Source organism: Cryptotermes secundus, unplaced genomic scaffold (assembly GCF_002891405.2).
Source record: "Cryptotermes secundus unplaced genomic scaffold, Csec_1.0 scaffold1362, whole genome shotgun sequence".
In the NCBI taxonomy this organism is placed as follows: Eukaryota; Metazoa; Arthropoda; class Insecta; order Blattodea; family Kalotermitidae; genus Cryptotermes; species Cryptotermes secundus.
In genome coordinates this window covers 281,365-299,945 of record NW_019743672.1, presented here as the reverse complement: position 1 = coordinate 299,945, position 18,581 = coordinate 281,365, and positions in this window count along the sequence as shown.

Below are 18,581 nucleotides of genomic sequence, written 5' to 3'. Positions count from 1 at the left end.
AACGATATACACGTACATCTAACAATTTTATCGTCTTAGATATATCTCTGTGTATTACGTCGAAAGTCAGCCTACGTTTATGAGGAATATGTCGCCTTCAACTTCAAGGTTTAAAAATAAGCCATGTAAGAACTCAGAATGAAGAAGGCAACGAACTTGATAGGCTTACTCTTCGACATTGAAGTTGGAGACATCGGTGGACTTCAATGGAGTAACGGCCTTGTATCCCAGGAGACAGATATCTTCAAACCACAGCTGTGTGAACCTGAAATCCTACAAACGAAAAACGTCACCACATCATTGTCCCATACCGCCATCTGATTAAGTGCGCAATGGAACTGATCAAGCAGCACATCGTCACAGCGTCGGCCTTTAAGTTGACCAGACACCTGGCTATTTACCCAGCAACATATTCAGTTATCAAAGAAACAAAAATTTAAATCGAATTAAGTGAGGAGGCCTTGAGAATGTTGACTGAATTTATCTGGATCAGGTTAAGGCTCAGTAATGGGTTGCTGTGAATGGAGAAATGAATATTCAGACCTGATAAAGGGCAGGTGATTTGGTCACTTTTCTCGATGCCCTGACTCCCTTCTTTGTGTTCTTAAGGACAGTTCGAACCCATCTTCCTTTATCAGTAATGTTTTGGATTTTCATTCATTTTTTTGAGATAAGCTTAGTAGATAAGGCTTGTCTACTAGTCGAGTTAACTGATTTTGTAGTCACTTAAACAATAGGCCATTTTACGTTCGTTTTCCTGGAGTCCTTCCATCGCCTATCATTGCGCTGTCTGATGTTCCTCAGGGTTCTGTTTCAGGACCTCTGGTTTCAATATACGCATTAATGATTTACACATCAAAATTAAATATTTTGTTTTCCTCCTTTTCTTTATGATTAAAAAATGTTTCGCCATGTTACCTCTATCGATGATGGTTTCATTTTGCACTCTGACATTAATTCTATGCAAAAACGTCGTACCGCTAACCACGCGAAGCTTAATACTGGAAAACTTACTTACTTACTCCTAGAGCTGAGCCCTCCTTGAGGAGCCACCAATTCTGCAGCTACTCAAGAATTTCCCAGCATTTTGTGGAACCCGATGGTTCAACACCGTGTTCACAACAGCCCTCCCCTGGTCCCTGTCCTGAACCAGATCAATCCAATTCATCCCATCCTACCTCTCTAAGATCCATTTTAATATTGTCCACCCACCTATGCCTTGGTCTTCCCAGTGGATTCTTTCCTTCTGGCTTTCCCACCAATATCCTATACACATTCCTCGTCTCCTACATTCGTGCTACATGACCTGCCCACCTCATCCTCCTTGACGTGATCATTCTAATGATACTTGGAGAAGAGTACAATTTATGAAGCTCCTCATTATGCATTTTTTTCCATTCTCCTGTCACTTCATCTCTCTTTGGTCTAAATATTCTCCTCAACACCCTGTTCTCAAACACCCTCAGTCTCTGTTCCTCCCTAATATCAGAGACCAAATTTCACACCCATGCGGAACTACAGGCAAAATTATAATTTTGTATATCCTAATTTTCATGTTTTTGGACAGCAGACGAGAAGACAAAAGGTTCTGGACTGAATGGCATCAAGCATTACCCAAGTTCAATCGCCTCTTAATTTCTCCTGAATCAGGTTTTGATCTGTTATCGTTGTTCCCAAATATCTGAACTGTGCCACATTTTCAAAACATCTGTTTCCTATCTTTATGTCATGATTTTGTCCTGCATTTTGGTGACGAGACATTAACATATACTTAGTTTTCTCTGTGTTTACTTCTAGACCAATCTCTTTACTTGCGTCAATTAAAATTTGTGTGTTTTTCTTTATGGTATTTACATTATCACCCAGTAGATTCACATCATCGGCGTAGACCAACAAACTGATGTGTCCCGTTTAATTTCAGTCCCACCTGGTCTCCCTGGACCTTCCTAATTGCATATTCTAAGGCAAAGTTGAAAAGGAGTGGCGATAAAGCATCTCCTTGTTTTAGACCATTCTGGATAGGAAATTTATCAGACAAATGTTTACCTACACGGACTTTACTATACGTTTCGTTTAAACACATTTTATTCAACCTAACTAGTTTCATGGGTATCCCAAACTCTATCAGAATATTGTACAATACTTCCCTCCTAACTGAAACGTAGGCTTTCTTAATAAAATTTATTTCTTTCTTCAGAGAAAATATGCTGGCTTTTAATTGTGTTCCTTGTATTTATTTTTTCTTGACTCCAAATTGTGCTTCCACCAGCTCCTTGATTATTTATCCTTTCATGTTCTGAAGTTGTCAGGCCTAACGTGAACTACAACTTTCTCAGTTTTTCATTAGGTAGATTTTGTTGTTAAACATGAACCTTGTCGTGATGAAACTAGAATATGTTCCTCTTGTCTGGAATTCTTCTCCAGCGATGGAAATAATATATAGAGGGCAAGATACAACGAAGAGATAAACACATTACTGAAAGGAGAAGATATAGTGAGATTTATCAAGTCACAGAGAATAAGATGGTAAGGGCATTTCGAAAGAATGGAAGATACTGCAATGCTAAAGAGAATGTTAAAAGGAAAGGTATATTCCAAAAGAAGAAAAGGAAGACCCAGGATGAGATGGCCAGACGATGTTGAGAACGAACTGAAGAAGATGAGGGTGAAAGGATGGATAGAGAAGATGAGGTATAGAGAGTAGTGGAGACTGGTTGTAGAGGAGGCCAAAGCTCACCCAGGGCTGTAGCGCCGAGTGGTAGATAGGTCTGGAATTCTTTACGAACACTAAGCCCATAGAATAAGAACGTGTTCAGAGAATGTTTTCTACCTCATGTTACAGATTATGTAGGAATCATAATTGATATAATTATAATTATATTTCTGATAGCTTAAAATTGCAAACTCCTTCGTGAGACGATGTTATTTTGTTGCATTATCTATAAGGAAATAAAGTAAAAAGTAAAAGTAAAGTTATCCCTGTAACAGGCCGTGAAGTCCCATAGGGTTGTGAGACGTTGAGGGTCCCACCTGTCTAGACAATCGGCTCAAAGATGGTGGTAACGTCAGCCTTAAGCGCCGGCCGCGCTTTACTCCCCAGGAAAATTATTTAATTTATTCCTGGTACTCAGAGGCTGAGTCGACCCCAAAGCTATAGTGCGGCCGGAAGGATTAGGTCAATTGAAAAAAAATCCAGTGACCTCATCGGGATTAGAACCCGCGACCTTCAGTCTTGTAGCATAGTGCCTCAATCAACTACGCTACCGCGTACCCCTATCTATAAGGAAAGTTTACAAAACATTTATTACTTGATCTTCGATTTAGAAGCACTTGGTGTCAGAATACCAGCAGGAAACATTAAAGACTTAAATGTTTGCTGCTTCATTTTCCTGTAACTAATGCCCTTCCGTTCGCTGGGCCTTAGCCGCCAATAAAACGTGTGATAACCTCAATATATTTGATAATCATTCCTTCAACATCAATCTGCCGCTAAATTTCGTTAATAGATATTGAAAGTATCTTCTTACCTTAATTACTGTTATAAATCTATGCTTATCCTCTACCTACTATGCAGGAAGATATCATACATAACATTTTTTATATGTTTGAGTGTGCTAGCGCTGAAATTAGCTCCTATAGCTGTTGAGTTGGTAAGTAAAAATGAAGAATTATATTTATTTATTTATTATTCGTTCAAGCCTACAATCACGAATTCATTATGAAAAGTAGAACTTCAGATTCTTAGATGTGGATCGTTCGATATTTAATAATCGAGAAATTTAATGGAGGAGAAACCTCACTTATTCGCACATGCAAACATTGGCTTCAGTCGTCATATAATTATATGTCAAGATATGACATATATTCATTTGCGTTATACTTATTAAATCTTTTGCAGTTGAAAGGATTCTCTGCTATGGATAGGGACTGCATGCGTAAAACTCAAGTTATATTTTATTGTTTGGAAGTTATGCTAATATTTTTCCACTTTGTAAAGGGATCGTAAGTCTGCTGACATCCACAGCTTAAGGTGAACAGAATAAATCATTTCGCTGAACCTTTTGTTCTGACAGCGCTCCTAGCTGCGGCAAGAAGGATTAACTGTCGACAAGTAGGTATTTGTCATTACGAGGCTTGATTAATGAAAGCCAGATAGAGAGAAACTCCCGGACTATGCAACGTGTGTAGGAGGAATTTTAGATTGCATTGCAAGAGACCACGATAAAGACTATGGAAGACAGAGGATTTTTAGGACGAAGTGATGATACGAGGGGTATGAGGCAAGGAAATTGAACGGGATGGCGACTGTATGTACATGCAGCAAGATTCATAGAACAGTAGTCTCTTTAAACATAAGTGCAGCAGGAAGGTGGATGTTTACGATGCACTAGAGCTACGTCACGAGTCTGAGTGTAGGCACGTGCGCGTGAGCAATCTCAGAGACTGAGAGCCAAAAGGAGGAAGGAAAGAATTGAAGAAATAAAGAGATAGGCGTGTATGTACATAACAAGATTTAAAAGTTCGTGACGATGATATATTAATAAAGTTATAGTGCTGTTTTGTACATTATCCATCTTCTTGTGTTTTATCTAAAACAACGTTTCTGAAACTGGATTCTGCCTTCGTCTTCAGGTGAAAACCCACTCAGTTGGGCCCAATCGATAGAGCTAGTATCTATCTCAGAAGAAAAAGGTACAAAACACAAGTTATCATGCAGACCAACCACAACATAAACCACCAGCGGGAGTTAAGACAAATATGAAAATATTTGTGATTGCTGCCTGTTTTATGCTGATTCCTTGCTTGGCTTACTCTTCGAACTGAAAATGGTGGCGGTATATGCCTCAGACGGAGAGTTTCATGGAGGTAGGCCTACGGTCACTGGGGCTGTAGCGCCAATGAAAAAAAAAATGCCTCAGAAACGCAGGATGGCTTTTACCGAAATACACACCCTGAAGATTGAAGACTTCATGGGCAGCGCTCTAAGAACCTCAGATCCAACAAAGTGACAAGGTGGCAGGTGGACTCGGGGAACAGAAGAAACAAGGGAACAATGAATGTTTCAGAGCAAGGACCTATGCAGTTTCTATTGTACAGGTGCGAAACCTAACCTCTCAATCTGAGGTATGAAGTATATTGACGGTGTCTTGAAAATGATACAAGGTCGAGTGTACCTGGGTCGATCACAGTAGCCGCGCGGTCTAACGCACGCACCCTCGAACACTGGGATCCTGGTTTCGAATCCCACTCGAGGTATACATATCTGTGTGCGTTTATTCTGTGTTTGTGTTGTTCTGTATGTAGCGGCCTTGCTACGAACTGATCCTTCCATCCAGAGGAGTCCTACGAGCCTACCGACCACTACCGACTGTGTATAGAATTAGGAAACTGAAAAAGCTGCTAAGATCCAAACGGCTGTAAAACCATAGAAAGAGAAAGAGAGAGAGAGAGAAGGGGAGGGAGCATACTTGGGACGGACAGAGTTGAAGTTACAGGACACTTAAGAAAATTACGTAACGAGAGCCTTCATAATTTGTGTAAATTGGGTGCGAAATGCAATCCTTCTTTGTAATGGGTGGCCACATATGAAGTTATTTGCGGAAATATGCTGTTATGAATCAACTGAACAGAGTGTATGTAGTTTTGAACACAATTTTATTTATAGTACTTCTGCTGTAATTGAGGATAATAACAACATGATGATTGCTCGCATTAACCGATGCGAGAATGATTAACTGACGGTTCGTTGTAACTTCTAAAACTACAGGCAGAATTAATGTAAAACAAACAAATTCGAACCTTTTTAAAAATATATTTTACAAATTTAGGAACCGTAAAATAAGCTAAGTAAGCGGCGTTTCAATATCAACTGCCTGTGCTATGCAGCATATTCACTTTGATGAAGCTTATAGTGAGTGAGCTAGTCAAAAATATCTCCTATTATACGGATCTTTGAATCGCATTTCCTTGTTTTGAAGAGGCCGCCATCGGACCCTATACTGAGCCAAATAGAATTGAGTCTACTTCCTGAAGAAAGCAGTCTTCTGGGATTTGGCACCGTGTATATGTGGTGTTAACCGACGTTTCGGAGGAACGTATCGCCTCCATCTTCAGCGTAGAAGGAAAAATATAAGAAATCCACAAGCCAAGAGACCGTGAGAACCGGTAAAAGCAGACTGCTTTCTTCATAGCCACCGCCGTGAAAGCCTCAAATCTTACAGAGTCTACTTCCAGTTTCTTTAAAGTCTGCATTATGTATTCTTCTGTGTCTAGATTTCCCAAGAGATCTCTTACCCTCAGGTCTGCACATATTGTGTCCCCCGAGGGTGCTACGTGCCACGTCCATCTCATCAACCTTGATTTGATCATCCTAATTATATTTGGTGAAGGGTGCAATCATGAAACTTCTCATTTTGTAACTCTCTCGAGTCTCTTGTCCTTCCTGTCTCTTAGGTCCAAATATTCTCTTCTGCATTTTTCTCTCAAACATTCTCTACTGATATAGTTCTGCTCTTTGTACTTGTTACTCATAGAATGCAAGTCCCGAATGTTTATTCCGTATGTATTAATTAATAATTACCTATTCTGATAAGTTAATCTATTTTGTGTCAAAATAAATATCGTACAAAATACAAAACCCCTTTCCAAACACCGTAAATTTATTAGTGCAGAAATGGCCCCCAGTAGACAAGACACATGAAACTGTTGTGTTACAGTAGTGATAGGCCGCGCTATAGCTCAAGCGGTTAGTCGCTCGCTTTCCACCGCGGCGGCCCGGGTTCTATCCCGGGTCTGGTCAAGTGGGATTTGTGGTGGATATAGTGGCGCTGGTGCAGGTTTTCTCCGAGTACTTCGGTTTCCCCTGCCAATTTTCATTCCATCAATTGCTCCATAATCACCCTCACCTATCATCTGGGGCTGGTACAATAGGCCAGAAGTTGCTTAGTCCCACCCCACTAGCAATAAAAAAATGGTAGTGATACTCAACAGAATTATAAGGGGATATCGACCTTTCGGAGGAACATGCTACCGTTATCTGTAGCTCCAATATGTTAGTATTCAACCAGAAGATTTCACAATGTCACAAAACAAAGGATTACAACATGAGAAATCACGAGATTTCAAAATAAAGTACTTCACGCTATAGTCAAGGCACAAAGGTACGTCCCAAACGGACTACTACATGCCGATGTAGGCATACCCAGAGTACTGGAAGATATCAACAATCATCAGCCGTAAATATAAAGACAAGATAACAGCACATCCAAATGAACTGGCAACCACATTATTAAACGAAGCAGAGGAGCCCAGAAGACTCAAAAGGCATAAGCCAATCGACCTAACGACGCGCTTCATATAAATGTAATACATACAATAACAAAGTTACACTCGAAATAGATTCCTAGAGAATGCTCACTGGAGCATTACGCTCTCTGACATATTCTTTTACTAGTATTTAAGCCTTAGATTAAGTATTTTATAAGATGTACTTATAGTCCTTAATATGGACTGATTGTACAAATAAACAGAGATATACAAAAGAAACGAAAAATCACCACTGTGAAGCTGTATATCAAAACGTATAACTAAACGTATGTGTCTACTGTCAAAAGGGAACCTACATTATAGTGTATCAAAGGTCGAATAAATTATTTGGAGACGTGGTTTTTGTTCATTGCATAAGCACATAAATAGATACTAATATTTAAATCAAGTTAATAGAGGACTAGCTCTAAAAGTTTCGGGTTGATTTCTATAAAGTGTTGATAAGCTTCTCATAGTCATTGCAGTTGAATGTATTTCAGACCTGTTAACTACGTAACTTCAAAGTTGACAAGGTAAGAACGCAGTAAAATATACAAGTCCCAGGGTCTTCGTACAAGTGAAGCAGCGTTTTACAATTGTCTAAAAATATCTCAACATTAACCTATGGTTTAAGTAAGTATTCATCGATAATGCCACGCCATAGCTCAGTCGGTTAGTCGCTGTCTTCCCACCCTGGAAGTTCGGGTTAGAGGCCGGTTCTGGTCAAGTGGGATTTTTGGTGGAGAATTGGTGCTGGGGCAGATTTTCTCCGAGTACTTTGGCTTCTCCTGCCAATCTTCAATCCACCAAATTTTCCATCATCATAATCACCCAGGGCAGGTACAATAGGCGAATCAGTGGCTGCCGTGCCGAGTGGACCCAGTTGGACTCCACCCCTTACTAAACGAATTAAAAAAAAATAATCGAAGTGATAGAGAAGGAGTTAATGATTATTCTGTGGCCTTTGCAACATTCATTCTGCGGCCTTCCATTGCCTTCTTTGACGTTACATGAATAAACGCGATGAAATGCGGAGGCGAAATAACATATAAATATAATATTTCNAGCTTCTATACTAGAAACATTATACTGATATGTTGGGTTTTTGGACTTTATCCATCGTCCTGGTTTTTAAGATAACAAATAGACGTTTCGGAAACTGGATCTGTTTCCGTCCTCAGGTGAAGGAAAACACCTATTCAGTTGGGTCCGTCAATCACTGGACCAGTGATCCAGATCACTGGAAACAGATCCAGTTTCCGAAACGTCTATTTGTTATCTTAAAAACCAGGACGATGGATAAAGTCCAAAAACCCAACATATCAGTATAATGTTTCTAGTATAGAAGCTTATTCTATCAACCGAGAGATCCTCAGTGTATTTATCGAAAACTGGAATGAGAATCTCTGCAAGCGAAGGCTTGTAAGTAAGCTTATCTGACAGCAAGACTTGCCTTCTGGTTCAAGTGGTCAATGGAAAATATGAAGTGAATAAAGCGAAGAAGCGTAAACATAGGAAAGAATCCCAAGGTAAAACTCTGAAAGGGAACGACTAGCAAAGAAATCTCAGAAAACGATATCTCTGGTTATCTTATTCGGGAGAAATACGAGGATTCGACAAACTGAATTGCATGAAAGCTATAAAAGTTTCAGTGGTCTTGGTTTATTTATGTCGTAACTGCCATAATTACACATCTAGATACACTGAACATGTAAGAAATTAATTGGATGATTAATCAAATCTGTGATTGTAGTGAAGTGTTATCTATATCACTGTACTGAACGATTATGTGTTAAGTTGTGACTGCGTACTCTTCGATATGGTAGAATTTAGATCCGTTATTATACAACGGACACGAAATAAACTAGACAACGGGCATTACAAGGCAACGACCCGTTAACTGCGACAGAGTAGCGTTGTTTTCTGTGCGGTAGTTACGAGGTGTTATAAGGAGAGTTAGTTAATGAGAGGGTCAGCCAACTGTGGTGAGTTGGTTGGTGAGGAACTGAGTTAGTCAGTTGGTGAGTTAGTTAGAGAACTTCTGAGGTTCAGTCGTTGTGAGCTGTTGCTGTGAAAGGCTGGTAGCTGAGGCGAGGGAGAGTTCGGGAACCCAGAGGAAGGGAAACGTCCGCCGTTGAAAGCCGTTACCAAGCGTCGGGCGTTGAAGACGTGATTGTGGATACTAGTGTGTGTGTTTGTGTGTGTGTGTAATATTGTAAAATGTAGTCATGCGCTGTAACAAAGAGTCCCACAAATCTGATCATCAACCAAAAACCCGTCTATAGACATTGCATCACGGGACAATAACACACTGCGCACTCTTGGTAGATTGGCCGTCCAAGATATCGCATCTTCAGTAATTCGCATAAATATTAATCTAATTTTCTCCTGTATAATTCTGGAATGCTGTTCAATTTGCTTGTCATACATTCCTCTATTACGAACACAAACTTCATACTTGTATGTGCATTTAATACCAGGCTACAGGTCAATTTGTCAAATTGCTCAGGCATGTTCTTAAAGTTTTTTTCTTGTATATTCTGGGTGGCCCAAAATTTGACGTCATTTAAAAAATATTAAAAGCTTTTGGGTCTGTGGATTTGAATGTAAATAATACAAGTTGTACACAACATACAGTATGAAACATTTATTTGTTTCGGTTGTGTTATACGGAAAGATACTTTCATGTTTAGTGTTGAAAAGAGGCAACATTATGTTCATATTACCCGTTTTTTTAGAGGGATGGATGACGCTGCGGTGGAATTCGTCAGATTCACAGAATTGTCGCCATACTGCTCAGATTTCAATCCATCATGATTGTAGTATTTCGCAGAGAAGTACACAGTTTATATAAGAATGAGACCATGAATACATACAACCTGCAGTAGTCTGGTCGGCAGATCACTTATTGAGAACCACTGCACTTAGTAAACAGAGAGCGATGTAACTTTTATGCTTGTGAGATAGGTCGTTACTGCAGAATACTCTGCCAACTACCAGTTCTGGATGATTTCTCTTTTACATACGGAAAATCAACTCCGAAAGATGTCAAATCAAATTGAAAACTGTCAAATTTCGCTTATACCTGTGACGTGGCACAGACCCACCATGTCAGAGTCTTCATTCACAATTTTGTTACCACATCCAATTTTATTCTACAGGTACTCAACAGTTTGTATAGAGCCATAACATCACTGCTACCTGTGTCTGTGTGTATAATCCTACCTACTTACTCCTTAGGTCAACGGCCCTTTAAAAACCTTGAACTCGTTCTGACAAGCACCCATTCTTCACTATCATTTGTCTTTCATCTCAAATTCTTCACTTCCAGCGCTCCCAGATTATTCCATACAAGTTTTGATACTTCTAATTCTGTTATTCTACAAGTGACGTACGTGTACACTCCACTAGTGACAACATACACACGAAGGTTAAAAACATGGAAATCGTAAGTGGAAAAAGGGTGAGGAAGGAAAAAGTGTTTTTGGCTCAAACAAATATATTGTGACATGTCTAACCGTTGCTGGGCAACGGGAGTTGGAACGAGTTACCACGAAGACAAACCGTTGATAAACGGTCGGTTGCCAGGTTAAGCAACAGTAAGTAGAACGGTGTTTCTCCATGCCTTGCCGAGTAGAGCCGAAGTAAGCCGAGCCGAGCCGAAGCACGCTGATTGTTACGCAGCAATAAACAACTCTTGACAGCGCTGTCCAGCAAAATTTGTAAACATGGAGATTACGCAACAGGGAACCGAGGCGCGTTTTCCGCTGTATGGCTGAGGGTTTATAAGAGAACTGGAATGCCTAAGGAGTCAGTTGATTTGTAGCAGTCGCCGAGTTTAGTTGAAATATAGCAGCAGTAGTGGAAAGAAGGCCCGAAAGCGTGGTTAGGAGATTTTATGTGATAGTGTGCGATAACTGAGAAGTCAGCCAGTGAAGACTTATTGTGTGTCTTCACGACTTCGTGTGTGCTGTAGTACAATTATATTGTGAATGTGTAATTCAGTGACGTCTGTACAGCTCCCCTCGTTATAAATACGTGAAGCCTACTGAAGATAGGCTGAAGAGACTATTGTGTAGGGTTGTAAAGTGTGTAAACCCGTAACAATGTTATAATCAATTGTAGTTACGATTTGTAGGTTGTTAAATAAACCAATTAACAATCCGAATGGCGTCTTCAGTGGCAAAACACGTCACAATATTTTAATGTGAACAACGGTAATGCAGTAGCTTTAAAATATATTGACTTAAGATCTCGTGCAGTGCGACAATTTCGGAAAGTGAACAATTACCTGAAGATGGTAAAATAAGGCAGAAATATATAGCAATTAATATGATTTCAATATAATTTTAAATTTAAAAGGGACTGTGAAAATTTAAATTTCAAAAGACGGAAGTAATTACTACTACTACTACTACTACTACTACTACTTTACTGCATATCAGTGTTCATTTATTGGCAGTAGACCTTACACTGGCACAGACAATATGGTGTTAAGATAAAGTTTACTGCAGCAATAAGTTTTACAACGAATAATGTAAGGAGAAAGCAGTCTTCTGGGATGTGGCACCGTGTAGATGTGGTCCACATCACAGAAGACTGCTTTTTTCTTAGTCACCGTGAAAACCTCAAATCTTACGATGTAATGGAGGTTCAATATTTCCTTAATTTATACTCCTCACTTACCTCACTTATGACTGGCTTGCCGAGGCATAAGCTGATCTCATCCAGCTAACTCTATTCTTAAGTGTGAGTGAAAATGTAGACTTACGTATGTCCCAGCTAATCGATTTGAATATGAGATCGCAGTTGTTCAACTCGCACTTTAAATTCTGGAAGCTGAAAACAGAATAGAAACAGCAAACACATCGACATGTGTTCATTCATACGAAATGTAGCACACTAAGCATTCATTCTGCACGGAATGTATCGTGTTGGTTTGCTTGGCTGGACCCCAAGTTGTGTCTGATGTTCCCATAGTGATGACTGCGCAGAGCATTGCATTCTGGGATGTGATGTCACGCATACCAGTAGGAAATTCTACTGGAATAACTGACATCACATCCAAGAAAATTATATTCTTTATCATTCCTGGCTTCAGCCTCCTCGAAATACGTAACTGAGAATTTTGTTCTCTCCTAGACATGTAAGCATTTAGAAATTGTGCCTGTCGGTGAGTCAATCGATCAAATTGCTGCTGACTCTCGCCAACACAGTCAGTCAATCTCCTCGAGATTTGTGAACACGAAATTTTTTCTCTCCAAAGACATGCACGTGTTTCGAAAATGGGGTACCCTGTTAGACGAAGGAGAAGTCGATCTTTCTATGTAGGCGCTACGTTTGTTGCACCGTAATTTCCGCATGAGTATATCTGCGCTGTCACTGCGTCCAGGTCACTATGAGCTCTGCGTACCCCTTATCACTGCACTATACTAAGTAACATTTACACGAGATATACAGAGGTTTTATGTAACGCAGTCTTGTGCAGCAGGTTAAGGCTTAACTTATGTAACTACCCTGAAACTGCAGTTGGCCAGGTGAAAGATCGCAGGCCTGACCGCCATCAAGTTTAAGCCTCTTGTACTGCGATTTGTTCGAAAGCCAGACTAACTTTCTTGTATTAAGTTGATTTCCTCAACGTGTTTTGGATTGTTCTTAAAATCATCTTCTCAAATAGTTTACCCGTAATGGACAAGAGGCTGATTAAACGTAAGTTTCGAAAAATATTGGAGGGTTTTGCTGGGTTTCGACAGATTATGATTTTTGCTTCCTTCCAAGATGGCCGTCAGTGACCAAGCCGGAGGTCGTGTTTGAATAAACATGTTAAGTGCACAAGTGGTCTTTTTGGATGACGCTGCAGATATTCGTTTGGAATGTCATCAAAATTACACATCTTTCATAATTTCAAGGATTGTGTCTCTTTTGAGGCATCACAGGGTCGGAAATTACCATGAGTGTCTTCATCGACGGTAGCCAGTCAGTAAGAGATATTTTAAAAGTTAGTACTGTATCAAAAAGGGCATTTTCGTCTTCAGAATTTTATACTTGTATTAGTCGGTTAAAACCCTTTCATATTGTCACTTATTAAGGTGACTCTCGACACGGTTTTGGTTTGGATGTTAGATTTATTGACCACTTACACACACCACTCGTGATTACATTTAATTATAGCGCCAGCGCTAATTTCCCATTTTTACAAATCACTACAGCGCACGCTAAGTCATTTCTAGCCCGCGGAGTCTTCATTAGTATTATCGTGGTTACATTCCAACTGCTAATTCTTGCTTCAGTTGCCCACTTTTTAATCCCTCGGCAGTGTCATCCTTAGAAGGCATTGTTTCAAACAGTAACTCCATTGTTGCGCATTGACTGTTGCCGTGGGGACCTGTCTGTTTTCGATCATTGCCTAGAAACGGTTCTGTGGGCTACAATGTATACAAACTGTAGAGATTTTCTTCCATATTCGTGAGTTCCCTTTTCTAGCAAAGTCTACTTTTCTGATGACGTGTCCTATTTTCTCGTACTGATATACGTGATTTAAACATCCAGTGACTTTTTGCCGCTTTTAATATTGCGTATGTGTCCTTTGTGTCTGATATTTAATGGACGTCCATTTCGTTCTATGTATGATTTTTACAATACGAATATATTAACTTCCATATTCATATACTTTTTCATTAATCGATAATAAATTAAATATGAGGTAGGTTTATGGTTTTAGTGCTTTTTTAAAGGTTATTTTTGTTTTTTTGTGTTTTAAATAGTTTCATTTTTGTATTATACAATTTCCTGAATACAAGAATGAGGTCAGTTTTTCCTTTTGAGTTGCTGGCTTATTATCAGCCTGCTTTTGTGTTCTATTAGGTTCCTGCAGCTACTGTAATCCGTTATTTGGATAATGGATTCAAGTTCGTTTTATGTACAGTACATATTTATTTTTTCTTCTCCGGTTAATTTTTGGTGTCATTGCACTAAATGAATAATGGTCTAGGTTATAAAATTTGTCACGTTTCATATCTTTGTCTGTTTGTTTTGATTCTCTGTTTGCTCGTGCTTACCTTGCAGTTGGTTTTGGGGCTATTGATCAAGCACGTAAATAAGAAGTAAGTAAATTTTTCTGGGGTAATTTGTTTCATCCGTGGAAGAAAATTTTTAAAGTTGCATTTTTTTCGCTTGGATGATATTAGTAGTATTTACAATTATATCTGCTGTCGTATTTCCCACTATAATTTTGCCTGTGGTTCTGTATGGGTGCGAAACTTGGTCTCTGACATTAAGGGAGGAACATAGACTGAGGGTGTTTGAGAACAGGGTGTTGAGGAGAATATTTGGACCGGAGGTTGGAGAAAACTGCATAATGAGGAGCATCATAACTTGTACTCTTCTCCAAGTATAATCAGAATGATCAAGTCAAGGAGAGTGAGGTGGGAAGGGCATGTTGCACGAATGGGGGAGACGAGGAATGCATATAGGATATTGGTGAGAAAGCCAGAAGGAAGGAGACCACTGGGAAGACTACGACGTAGGTGGGTGGACAATAATAAAATGGATCTTAGAGAGATAGGATGGGACGGTATTGATTGGATTGGTCTGGCTCAGGATAAAGACCAGTGGACGTCTCTTGTGAACACGGTAATGAACCTTTGGGTTCCATAAAAGGCTGGGAAATTCTTGAGTAGCTGCAGATTTGGCTTCTCCTCAAGAAGGGCTCAGCTCTATAACTAAGTAAGTAAGTCGTATTTCCCACATATATGTAGAGCCTTGCTCTTTATTGGGCTCAGATTTAGTTATTCTCTTTATTTCTTACTTTCTTTGGTAATAGTAACCAACGGCGGAAGGCCGCGTCATAGCTCAAGCGGTTAGTCGCTGGCTTCCCACCGCGGCTGCCCGGTTTCGATCGCGGGTCTATTCAAGTGGGATTTGTGGTGGACGAAGTGGCGCGGGGGAGGGTTTTCTCCGAGTACTTCGGTTTCCCCTGCCAATATTTTTTTCCCCTTGGCACTACAGCCCCGTGGGCCTAGGGCTACCTCCATGAAGTCCGTTCACTTCGGTCTTTCTAGATCTTACACATACGGTAGGACTCCTTGGGCGAGTGATCAACTAGTCGCAAAGCCTCTACTTGTAGACAAACACAGAAAAACGCACAAAAACATCCAAGCCCTCAGTAGGATTCGAACCCACGATCCCGTTTTCCAAGCAAGCGAAGACAGTGCATGCCTTAGAACGCTCGGCTACCGTGACCGGCCTGCCAATCTTTATTCCACCAAATTCTCTATCATCATAATCACTCGAGGGAGGCTACAATAGGCCAATCAGTGGCCGCTGTGGGGATTGGACCCAGTTGGACTCCACCCCCCACTAAGCGAATTAAAAAAACTGAATGGCTTTATGTTATTTGCCAGAATTATTTATTATAATGCCATACATAATTCTGTTTTTGTTTTGTAATGAAAATATTATTCACATATTTATCATAACATATTATTTCTCCATTGTTTCAATTTTATGATATCTAGTATTATTGTTGGAAAATTTCTACAAAATTTGGAATAATGACCAATAAAACGTATCACAATTTAATTCTAGACCAAGTTTTATTATCCTCCAAGCAAATTTCTTTTTAATTATATGTCGTGTTCATATTATATCCTAACAAATTAACATAATCGACGTAAACACCCATTTGATTTGGGCCATTAAAGTCTGGACGCTTCTAGTGGTATATTTTAGATTTATGTTGATAAATTATCTCCTTCATTTAGTTCACTATGAACTAAAATTATCCTTCAAAGTGATATATTCAAAGATGCCAGAGTAAAAGTAGCAGGCATTTTGATGTCTGAAGGTTGGCAAGACTAGTATATTTGTGGAATATGTAGAAACCCGTTGGGTATAGTGAAGAATATGCGATACGGGTACAGAATATGGAGGAATATAGGTTAAAACTAGGAAAATTAGGATATATCCAATGTTAGGGTTCAAAATTCTATGTAGCTCAAACAAGTCTTTCATTGAAAAAATTCGTTGGAACATCCTCTGTAGCAAGAGGATTAGCGCAGACGATAAATTCACTAAAGCCAGTTTGGATTTATTCGGGTCTTATTTCGATTAGTGCAATTGTTACACTGAATAAGATTATTGGTGGTTTTCCTCAGTCTCACTCCACCCAAACTGGAAATGATGTAAACGGGTTCGTCTGATCACATCGTCATAATAATCAGCCCACTTCAGCGGACGCCATATGAGCACTGTAGCTGACACATCATCATTCAGCTTTGAAAACCTTTTGGGAGGTACTTCGTTCGAAACTCGTTCAGGATGCAGGCTATCGTGACTGAGGCTCCTCGTAGTTCTCCTAAGTTTATACATACACATGTCTCAGCACACAACCGCTCTTTTCCAAATCCTTTCCACTTCGTTACCCATTTATGCACTCTTGTAACCGAGAGAGCTCTAATAATATCCATCACAAGAATAACACATGGATTAAAAACCCAGTCATGAATCTAATTCCTTCCTTACACGTACCTAACTGCTCCTATCTGTTTAACATCCTACGTGTTCATACCTGTTCTTCTGCCTGCCTCTCTCGCTACCTAACCACTATTATCTACTTATCAATCCATCTGTTTACACATATCTTTTATCTGGCTATCTACGTGCCTATTTACTCATACCTGCTTATCAGCCCACCCGTTCGCACCTGTGTTTCTACTTGCTTATCTACCTAAGTACCTTCCTACATGATTTCTATTTGTTTAGTAACCCGCTTCTTCATGCCTCTTCTTCTAATGACATGTCTACTTACCTATTTAACTATTCCTATCTGCTTATTAATCTGCCGGTTTATACCAAAGGTTCTGCCTACCTAACTGCTTTTACTTTCAATCAACCTACATCTTCATCTGTTCCACCTGCTATCTGCCTATCTACCTACTGTGTTTATTTGTTTATAAGTCTAAATGTTTACATACTTAGAAACTTCTACTAGATATGAACATATCTGATTAATTCTGTCTTTGTCTGCCTATTTTTCTTCAACCTACTGAACTTTCTTATCAATCTACATGTTTGTGCTTGTACCAACCTAATTCTGTATTACTCATATTTTCTTATCAACACAATTAGTCATATCTGTAGTTTATCCACGCATTGTCTACTGATGCTGCCTGTTTACCGATCTATCCCTCTGCCCTTACTAACATCATGAAATTCAGTCATCAACTCATTTTATCATCCATTAAAAGAACTACAAAAAATAGAATAACTTTAAATCAGAAAGGAATGGTTAATGATAATGGAATGATTATTAGACAAAAAGGAAAAGGTGAAGATTTCCTAGAAAGGAGAAAGATAATACATGTTTGCGGTGGGAACATAAGTGACGTAATACATGAATATTTAATAGCATTCATTTCGTACTAATGTAGTTATTACTCCTTTTGAAATCCATTCATATGCAGCCCAAACGAAAGCTCAGTACAACTTGATAAATTTGAAGATCAACTCCTCCCAATGTAACCGACAATTCTAGATATTATAAATATCAAAAGTCAGTGTGAACTCAACACTACATATTGTGCCGTTTGTTACAGCTGTGCGATAGAGAGCTTTGCGCACCGATAAATATGTATTAAATTAAACTCTGTTTGTATTTGTCGTTTTATGTTATACATAAACCAGGATTTTGCGCTTTGTGTGGTCGTATTGGCACATGCAACTCATAAATATTCTATCTGAGTTTCGCGGGGGATATTATTTTTATTTTAGGGAAATTTCAAACAGAAACAACTCTGAATGAATTAACTTGTGCAGTATAGAAGAGACATACAGTACTTAGCGTACCGATATACAAACATTCGTGGAGAATATGCAGAGAGGAGACCTGACTATCAACTTACTTCATCAATCCAGCATAACTTGTTGATTATGACCCAGGACGAATTTTAAGATTACATATACATATATATTCATACACTTGTATAATTTCTTGGTTCAATTATCTATAACTTTCTTCCAAACTATCTATTCACAAAACTTTAAAATATATTGTCACAATGTATGATGCTTGACTATAGACGGAGTATGGATTGAATACTGGATTTATTGACCACTTATGTACACCACTCGGAAATGCAAGTACTTACAGTTCCACAGCAAATCTCCACAATTCACAGATCCCCACAGCATCCCCCAAGCCTTTTCCAGCTGTATCTTCAACAGCCGTTCCTTAGCAACCGCTTCTAACAGAGGGAGATTCTTTAGCTTCCCGTCCT